Genomic DNA, 10,520 nt, shown 5'->3' on the forward strand with positions numbered 1-10,520 from the left:
GCCTTTAGTGTCTGGTTTCTTTCCCTTAGAACAGTGTTGTTTAGGTTCATCCAAGTTATAGCACTTATCAGTATTTCATTTCTTCTTATGGATGAATAATATTCCATTGTAGAGATATTCCACATTTTACTTGTTTGCTCATCAACTGGTGAACATTTGAGTTGCTAACACTTTATAGCTATTATGAATAACGTTGCTATGAAAATCCAGGTACAAATTTTTGTATGGATCTCTGTTTTCAATTCTCTTGTGCATCACCTAGGAGTGGAATTAAACCTGTGAGGAGCTGTTAGACTATTTTCCAAAGTGATTGTGCTATTTTACATTCCACTAGCAATATCTGAGGTTTCCAATTTCTTCCAACACTTTTTGTTACCTGTCTTGATAATTTTGACCATCCTAATGGATGTGAAGTATCTCATTGTGTTTGTTCCAGATGCTGTTTTTAACTTAGGTGACTCCAACCACTGAGCTACAACCCCATCCTTTTTATTTTTATTTTGAGATAGGGTCTCGCTAAGTTGCCCAGACTAGCCTTGAATTTTCCATCCTCCTGCCTCATCCTCCCAGGTTGCTGGGATACAGGGATATACCACCTTACAGAACTTGATTGTGGTTTTGATCTGCATTCCTCTAATGAACAGTGATGTTGAGCATCTTTTTGCATGCTTACTGGACATTCGCATATCAACTTTGAAGAAATGTCTATTCAGGTATCTTGCTTATTTTTAAATTTGTCTTTTTTGTTGTTGGGTTTTAGGAGTTCTTTCTATATTCTGGATATTAGCCCCTTGTCAGATATTTGATTGCAAAGGTTTTCTCCCATTCTGTGTACTGTTTTTTCACTTTCTTGATAGTGTGCTTCAAAGGACAAAAGGTAGGACTAGGGGTTTAGCTCACTGAAAGAGCACTTGCTTAGCCTGCATGCAGTCTGAGTTTTGGTTCCAGCGTGATCTCCTGTACACACACAGGCACACACACACACACACACACACACACACAGAGACAAGAGTGGCTTTTCTTTGGTTGCTTTCCTGTTACATCTAAGAAATGATTGTCGATTTCAAGCTCATGAGGATTTGCAGCTGTATTCTTTCTTGTCTACCTTATCATTGAAGTTCCTGTAGCTCTTTTTCTCCCCCCTCCCACTTTATTCTTTCTTCTTATTTTGCAGTGCTGGGCATCAAACCCAGGGCCTCACACATGCTAGGCAAGTGCTCCACCACTGAGCTATAACCCCAGCCCTACTGTAGCTTTGTAGTTAAGGTTTTGAAATTGGAAAGAGAATATTTCTTTTTCAATGTTGTTTTGGCTATTTGAAGTACTCTGCAATTCTGTATCTATTTGCAGATTGTTTTTTTCATTATAAAAAAATGCTAGCTGGGCTGGTCAGTGTGGTGCACACCTGTAATCCTAGCAGCCTGGGAAGCTGAGGCAGGAATGATGAATTCAAGGCCAGGCTCAGCAATTTGGAGAGATCCTGTCTCAAAATAAAATAGGCAGGACTGGAGATGTAGCTCGGTGGTAAAGCACCTCTGGGTTTGACCCCTAGTACTGGAAAAAAAGAGGAAAAAAGCTAGCTGGGAATTTGGGATTGCCTTGAATTTGTATATAAGTTTGGGGAATGAGGCTGTTTTATCCATGGCCTGTGATAGTGATTCAGTTTCATTCATTTAGGGTTTATTTAACCCTTTTCAATGATGTTTTGTAGTTTGGGATGTACATTAGATTTTGTGCTTGATTCATAGACAGCAAAGGTTATCTTTGTGTAGCCAACTTTGGAAATCATTGCTCTATGAAATATGCATACTGAAAAGTACCTAAAATATAAATATGCAATTTAATAATCATAAAGTAAATGTCCATCCAGAGGAAGAAACATCATCACAGCACAGCACAGCCTGCTTGCTCATTTCTTTGCCTTTTTTTTTTTAACCACCCAGGTGTGCATCCCTAAACAAAATAGTGTGGTTTGCCTGTCATTGAACTTTACGAAAGTGGACTCATACTCTGTACTTTTGTGTCTTTTGAATGTGTGTGTGTGTGCGTGTGTGTGTGCGTGTGTGCATGTGCATGTTGCCGGAGATGGACCCCAGGGCCTCGTGCATGCTGGGTGAGTGCTCTGCCACCGAGTCATACCCCAGCCATGTCTTCTCTTTTTGTGTTCAACATTATTTTTCTGAGAATCACCAATGGGTTTATTTTATTTATTATTTATTTTTTGTCCCAGGGATTGAACTCAGGTGCACTCGACCACTGAGCCACATCCTCAGCCCTTTTTTGTATTTTATTTAAAGACAGGTTCTCACTGAGTGGCTTAGGGTCTTGCTAAATCACTAAGGCTGGTTTTGAACTCATGATCCTCTTGCCTCAGCCTCCTGAGCCACTGGGATTACAGGCGTGTGCCACCACATCTGGCTTTTTACTCTTCGCTGTTGCTCATTCCTTTTCATTGCTGTGTGGTATTCCATTGCATATATAACATACTTATTCATTCTGTTGTGTTTGGACATTTGGGCTGTTCCTAGGTTTTGGCAATTATAAGCAATGAATGAGCATATACTCTCTCTTTTTTTTTTTTTTTTTTTTTTAATCAGGAAAAAAAGTTACTAAAAGCAGTTCTCAGCAGTTTGCTCTGCAGAGTGTCAAGAGCAGCTGCTTTCTTTCCAAGTCACTTCTGATGATTCAGAAGTCCCCCGGTGGCTTTCTGAGGAGACCCTAGCCCATAAACAGAACCTGGCTGAGAGTTCTGTCATTGAAGCCTCTCAGATTTTTACTCGTGTGAATAGTTTTGAACTTGGATTTTGCAACCAGCTCTGGACTTGGACACATGGCCTGGCAAGGGCCAGGAATGGACTTCCTCTACAGACCGTGGTCATTTAATCTTTCGAGTATTTTAGGGAGGGAAGGGGAGGCCAGGGAAGGGAAAGAAGAGATCTTCCGGCAACCTGCTTGTGGGCAGACCAAGCTTGACGACATCTTCCCTGCTGTCCTGAAGCCGAAGCTCTCTGCCTGCCTCCCTGGGTGAGCTGTTGGCTATTTTACAGGCAGCTTGGATCAGGAGATTGCTTGGTTTTCTTTGTGCTGGAAAACAGCATGCCCAAAACTTTCATTCTTCTCATTACTAGGGAAAAAAATGGGAGAGACAGGCCACGATACAGCCTCCGACTCCTGGGATTTAAGCAAGTTTCCCACTGCTGAGCTCACTGATGCCCCAGTCAGGAGTTGAGACGCTCCATTCTCAGGTTGTCTCAGTAGAGATACTGGGGCTCTGCTTTTCCCGCTCCAGGGGCTGGTGGTTCTTGGGGGAGGCCTGACCAGAAACAGCAAAGTGAGAGAAGCCCCAGACTCCGAGCTGCCTCCAGTAGTTCCTGCTCTGTAGGAATTCACCATCCAGGCAGCTGCATTGTACGTTTTTGTCTTCAGTCCTCCCGCCTGCTCCTGCTTTCGGGGAAGTGGTAGGAAACTCAGATGAGCCCCTCTTCTGACCCTGAGTTGTTTCTCCAGTGGCTGTGCCAAGCCAACCGGCAGTTGTCTGTTGCTCCATGTCCAGCATCCAGAGGGCCCATGTCCAATGTCCTGCCACATGGTGACCGTCTCCCTTGCACCCCAACTATCTAAGATCTGGAGGCCTAGACCCAGAAAAGCCCCATAACTGTGGCAAGCAGCCCCAAGAGAAGGTTCTCCCCTTCCTCCTTCCTCTCATGCCAAGAGTGGGCTCAAGAGTCTCCTCCTCTGATAACTGAAGCGGGTGAAGAGTTCGGGGTCTCTAAAATGGAGAATCCCTAAATAATTTTTTAAGGTCAACTCTGACGTAAATCACAAGCCACGTATGTGTTTTTTAAACTAGAATGGAAGAGGGACTTCCCTCTTTGGGGAGAAACGTGGGCCACCTCTCCCACTTCCCTGTTTGAAGGTAGTGGGATGTAAGCTGTACCTGGTCGCTGTCCTAATGGCCACCTCAGGGAGCTGACTTTCTTCTCCCTCCCCAGGTACCTTGACCATGGAGAGTATCTGGCCCATGAGGGCCCCTTCCCCTGTCCCCCCACCTCCAGTGTCCCCAGAGGAGACCACACAACCCGTTGGCCATGCCGATGGAAGAGCAGATGAGCCTGGCCGGCCACGTATCTATAGTCGGGGGCCCTGGACTTTGAGTGGCACTGTCTGGTGGCTCCATCTTCCTACAGAAGCCCAAGGATGAGGTGGGGTGTGTTCAAAGTCTCCCCATCACCTGGCGCCTCCCCGCTTCCCACCCCAAACTCAAGGCAGTTGCTCCAGCTTTTTGTGCACCTGACCTGCCTGCTGTGCATACCTGGAGACCCTGGTCCAGGCAGGCCCATCCATTGCTTGCTGCCAGGGTGGCCACTGCCCACTGCTCCTTGCTGCCTGGGTTCTACAGGGCTAAGCCACTAAGGGAGAGTCCGTTTTCCTCTATGCCTCTCTTGGGGCCTCTTCTTGCAGGTAGGCCTGGCTGGTCCCGAGGAGAGATTTTCTGATATAATGGAAAAGTTGGGGCCTAACTGCACATCTCTTCTGGTCACTTTTGGTGGGCAGAATTCTAGATGCACCCCCACCCTGGCCAAGCCCAGATAGCTGTTTCCTGATTGTTCAATCATGTGCTGACTTAGGGGCCAATGTGAGGGGGGTTTTGAAGATGTAACTCAAGTCCCCTGGGTAGTCACCCAGGTTGGCCTGGCCCCAGCAGGTGAACACTTTATAGAGTTTCTTTGGCTGGAAGCAAAAGGGGACTCCACAAGATGTGTTGAGGGAGGGGTGCTCTGTGTGAAGGGACTGGGGAGATCACATGCCGTCAATGAGAGGACCTCATTGACCTGCAGGTGGCCTGAGAGCCACTGGAGGCTGAGCAGAGGCCTGGCGACTTAAAAGCGGAGGGGGACAGGCATACCGTCCAGCTGGGAGGAGGCTGCACCCTCTGCTGGGGACGCTGGGGTGCAGGTGGTGGCTGTGTTCAGCCAGCACAGTTGAGAATCTACAAAGGGTTCAGCTCTGAAAGGAGGGGTCAAGGAAGATTCTGGGCTTCTGGCCTAAAAAGCCAGACCTGCTCTTCACTGCAGGGAGCAGGTTTAGGGGAGGCAATAACGACCAGCTCACCATTAGACCAGCCGAGCGGGGAGCCTGGAGCTGGGGAGCAGCCTGCTGAGCTAAGAACAAGGCAGTGGTCAGCATTAAGATGGTATCGAAGGGCCAGCACAGTGTTCATGCCTAGAATCCCAGCAACTCCCCAGGTTGAAGCGGGAGGATGAAGAGTTTAAGGCTCAGTTGGTAGAGTGCTTGCTTCAAATGCACAAGGCCCTGGTTCAATCCCCAGCACTGCAAAAAAGCAAAAACAACAACAACAACAACAACAACAAAAGTTTAAGGCCAGCCTCGGCAACTTAGCAAGACCCTGTCTGAAGAGAAGTCCCAACGACTGTGTGGAAGGGGAGGGGCCCAGGCACCCGGTGACCAGGGGGAGATCAGTGTTGCCAGAAAGACACCTTCAGACAGGACTTTTATTATTGCTGTAATCATGATTGTAAAACATATATAACATAAAATTACCATTTTAACGTCTTTCCTTACTTTGTGTGTGTGTATGTGCTTGGGACAGAGCCCAGGCCAAGCCCGTGGTGGGCACACAGTGGCTGAGCCACGCTGCTCCCCCTTCAGTCTTGGGCACACAACTCGGTAGTGTTCACAGAATTCACACCATTATGCAACTGTCACCACTATTTCCAAAACTTTTTCATCACCCCCAACAGAAATTCAGTACTCCTTAAGCAATAACCTCCATTGCCCCCTCCCCTGGCCCCTGGAAACCTCCAATCTGCTGTCGGTCTCTCTGAATTTGCCGGTTCTGGATATTTTATGTAAGTGGGATCTATAATATTTGTCCTTTTTCTTACTTAGCATAATGTCTTCAAGATTTGTCCCTGCTTCTGGGTATGGTGGCATAGGCCTGTAATCCCAGCAGCTCAGGAGGCTGAGGCAGAAGGATTGTGAGTTCAAATCCAGCTTCAGCAATTTAGTGAGGCCCTAAGCAACTCAGTGAGATGCTGTCTCTAAATAAAATCTTTTTAAAAAGGACTGAGGCTGTGGCTCAGTGGTTAAGCACCCCTGGGTTCAAATCCCAGTACCAAGTTTGTCCCTTCTATTGCATGTCTTTTTAGGACCAAATTAACATTCCATCATAGGAATAGATCTCGTCGTTGTTATTATTTTGAGATGGGGTTTCAGGTTGGCTTAGAACTGGGCTCAAACGGTTCTCCTGCCTCAGCTTCCCAAGTAGCTGGGACTACAGGCATGTGCCACAATACCAGATAGATCGTCTTATTGATCATGTGTTGATGGACACCCAGTTTGTTTTCCCCCTTCATGGTGATAAACAATGTTGCTATAACTAAGCTGCCTCTTTTTTGTTCTTTATTGGGACCAACCCAGGGCCCCCTGCCTGCTAAGCAGGTGCTGTACACTGAGCTACATTCCCAGCCCTTTTTAATTTTTATTTGACTCCGAGACAGGGTCTTGCTAACTTGCCCAGGCTAGCCTTTAACTTGTGATCCTCCTGACTCAGTCTCCTGAGTAGCCGGGATTACAGGCAAGCGTCACCACACTCAGATAAGCTGTGACTCTTAGCATGGGCTGGGAGGGGGAAGAGCTATGAGCATCCCACTTCCTGTGAAGTCCTTCAGAATTTTCCAGACAAGGTAAAATATCTTTTGAATTACAAAAGTGGATCAAATGAGGGTTAAACTAGGCAGAAGATCCTGGCTTTAGAGCAAACGGGATTAAAAGAAAACTTTCAATAAATAGAATTGCACTCACTTATGCACACGGCACTGTTATGTGTGGCGTCTTGTGTTGGATAGAAACTGCTCGCCTAAGTGTTGAGTTTGCAAACTGTCGTATGTACTGCTGCTTACCATCTGTCCCTGCAGAATGCATGCTTGATAAGGGCAGGGACTTACCAGTTGACATTGTGCGGTGTCTGCCACACATACGGTAGACCCTTCATCAGTATTTATGGAATGAATGATGGAACCACAGGCCAGCCAGACTGTGAAGATGGGCAGGTCAGCCGCCTGGCGGGGCAACTGTCACCTGCTTGTTCTCACTGGCTTCTCCCAGGATTTGCCCTCTTCCTTTATTTATAAATGTGGGCGACACCTCTCGAGAGGGTTTTATTTCTTGTTTCAGCAGAAAACAAAACCTGGGATTCACAATAGACATTCAAGCCAAGCGTGGTGGTGACTGTAGTCCCTGTTCCTCGGGAGGCTGAACAAGAGGCATGAGCTAGGAGTTCAGGTTCAGCCTGGGTAACAGTGAGCCCCCACTTCAAAAAATATGGAAGTAAATAAATTAATAAATATGCAAGAAAGAAACATCACAGATGTTTTCAGATCATATTGCAGTTGTTGCAGACTCTTAAGATATCACTATTTTTAAATTACAGTTGTTATTAGACCAGCTAATAAGAGGTACCTGCAATGCTCTATACTGATTTTGGTTTTCTTTTGTATTTCAATAACTGTATTTCACTGTATTTGGTTAGCTGTGATCCCACTGTACCTTGTGCCTCTATCCCAAGGGTCCACAGGCTTTGGTGGACTGGCAGAGAGTCTGTGGCATAACCAAGGTTAGGAGCCTGCTGGGAGGGCTGGCCTCCCTGCCCCTCCATGGCCAGGCTGGGGACGAGGTGCCCGTAGTGCCACCTGATCACCACAGGGAGGCACTGCCCACCCCCATGTCATTCTCCCCGCTCCATGACACCTCTCCTGCCCCTAGCCAGGGCAGGTTTGGGGACCCAGACGGGCATCATAATCTCCTAGGAGCTTTTCTTCTTCCTTCCTTCTCCTCTTCCTCCTCTCCCTCCCTTTCCTCCTCCTCTTTTTATCTTTCTGTTATGGGAAATTGCAAACATGCATGGAAGTGCGAACCTCCGGGGAGCCGTGAGCGGCTTTGACAGCTGTGGCCTCACCTCTACCCTCGCTGCTTCTCCACCTGGCTGGGAGCTCCCTAAGGGTCCAGCACCCGGGACAGGGAACCAGAGTCGCCTCCACCAGGCTCCAGGCCGATGGCAGCCTGTGTCCTAGGCCTGGCTCTGCCCCTGAGCTAGGGCCCGGGCCACCCCCAGCTCTGGTGTCGGAGTGTCCATTGTCCCATGTCTGACCCGGTCCTCCGGCACACACTCCTTTCCTCCTACCTGGCCCTCAGGAACTGGGAGCAGCTGACAGTGCTCTGCCAGGCTCCCTTCCGGGATATCTGAGAGCCGGTGAAGTCTCCACTGTCAGCCTCACGTGTGGGTGACCTCCATGGCCATCCTGCGGGCAGCCGACTGTCACTGCCTGGACTCATCCCTGGAGCTGGCAGCTGCATCTCAGAAGGCATCATTTAACTCTTGAGGCTTGATTGCAAAGATCCCTGCTGTGACCCCAATCATTTGTTGAGGTCCAAGGCCCAGGACCTCAGAACGTGACTATATTTAGAGTCAGGGTCTTTCAAGAGGCAATTGGGTTAAAATTGGTTATTAGAATGACCCTAGTCCAAGTGTCTTTACAACGAGAGGCCACTTGGGTACAGAGACAAGGTGAGGAGAGTGTGAGGACAGAGGGAGAAGATGGCATCTATGAGCCAAGGAGAGCGGCCTCAGGAGGAGCCCACCAGGCCACACCTTGATCTCACACTTCCAGTCTCCAGAACAGTGAATTTCTGTAGTTTAAACCGCCCAGTCTGCAGGACACTGTTATGGTAGCCCCCAGAAAACTAGTCCAATTCCCAGATGGCTACAACTCACGGAACCAAGAAAGTTCTTTCCCAGTTCTGACGAACCATCTGTGGTTCTGACTGGTGCCAGAGGCAGCCCCGTGCATAGAGCAGGGCTTCTCCAGTTCCGTGTCGGCTGGCCGTCCTGGGCTTGGTGGGAGGGAGAGTTCCCACCCCAGGCACCCGACTGGCCGTGACTGTATTGGGAAGCGGGGACCGAGTCCTGCTCCTGCCCAGGTCTCGAGTTCTGATGTGGACGACAGAGTCCTGAAGCCCCGTGGAAGGCTGGGATCCAGTGCTGTCACCTAGCCACCCTGGGAGGCTGTACATGTCGCACACCACAAAGCCAGCTCTGCTGTTCCAAAGAGGAGCAGGACACAGTGATGCCACCAGGGGCCACCAAGTCATCACGTGGCCTTGGTCCATTTTGTGCCACTATGACAAAATACCACTGGCTAATTTGTGAAGAGAAATGTATTCCTTACAGTTCTAGAAGTTGAAATGCAAGATCAAGAGGCCAGGGTATCTGGCGAGGGCCTTCTTGCTGTGTCATCCCATGGCAGAAGCCAAGGCGACAGGAGTTGGAGAGAAAGATCCGGTGAGGAAGGAGAGACAGGCAGAGCTCAGTTTCCCTCGCGGCATGACCCTGCTTCCATGGTGCCCACATCAGTGCGTTCACGCCACCTCGGTGGCCGAATCACCTCTTCTCAGGCCCCAGCGCCCTACACTGTTGCCTTGGGGATTAATTTTCCCACACAGACTTTTTGGGGGAACACTTCAAACCACAGCAGTCTCCATCAGCCACCCGGCCCCTCTGATCTGAGCCATACCGAAGCTTCCAGACCGTGACACAGGAGGCTTCTCGCTGGATGCCATGTTGCAAGAGTCAAGTGATTTCAAACAGGCAAGACACCTCCAAGTCGGTAACTCGGGTGTGGCTGAGTAGACCCCCAGGCAAGGGCCTAGCATAAGTGAGGCCCTGGGTTCCACCTCTTCCCCACCCCACAGCTTAACGTTACTAATTTAGTGGCAGACAGGATCATCTGGGACTTCTTCTATTTCAGTTATGAAAATTTGACCAAGACTCGACGTCTCGTTTTGCAATGAGAGCATCAGGGATCTTGGGAGAGGCCCGCCGCAGCCTGAAAGGTGCACAAGACACTTCTCTGCAGAAGGCTGCCAGGACCCTCGTATTTAACGGTTTGTTTTGAGCTCTCTGGTTCTGGTCTAGGAGGAAGAAGGGGCTTGTTGAGAGTGTCTCCAGGTGACCTAGCCTTGGGGATGATGAGCACAGTGAGTCTCAGGGGAGGAAGGGCGGGGGTCCATTTTGTCCCCCTCCTCCTTCCACAGCAGGTGGGTCAGTAAGAGATGGCACACAACAGAATGCACTCTGGGGGCCCCAAGCAAAAAGATGTCACCTGGGAAGATAAGGCAGCTTGAAGACAGAGGGAGGTGCCAAGGCGAGGGTCAGGGCCAGGAGCTTGGAGGACCAGGGTGCCAGCAGGTGGCACCCAACGGTTAAGGTTCACCAAGGGGCTTGGCAGCTGCAGGCATCTTGGTGGGAGCCCCGAGCCTGCATCTGATTTCCCCCAAACACCAGGCAGTGCTGCTTGGAGAGGAGTGGACGCTGGGCAGCAAGCTGCCAGGTGCTCTGGAGCCCCGGGGCATGCCTGACCGAGCCCTAGGCAGAAGAGGTGCCAAAGTAATACTTTCATTTCGACAAGATCCCCCTCCCCACACAGCAATTTAGCCACGGA

The sequence above is a fragment of the Sciurus vulgaris genome, assembly GCF_902686455.1.
Source record: "Sciurus vulgaris genome assembly, chromosome: 1".
NCBI classification, from domain to species: Eukaryota; Metazoa; Chordata; class Mammalia; order Rodentia; family Sciuridae; genus Sciurus; species Sciurus vulgaris.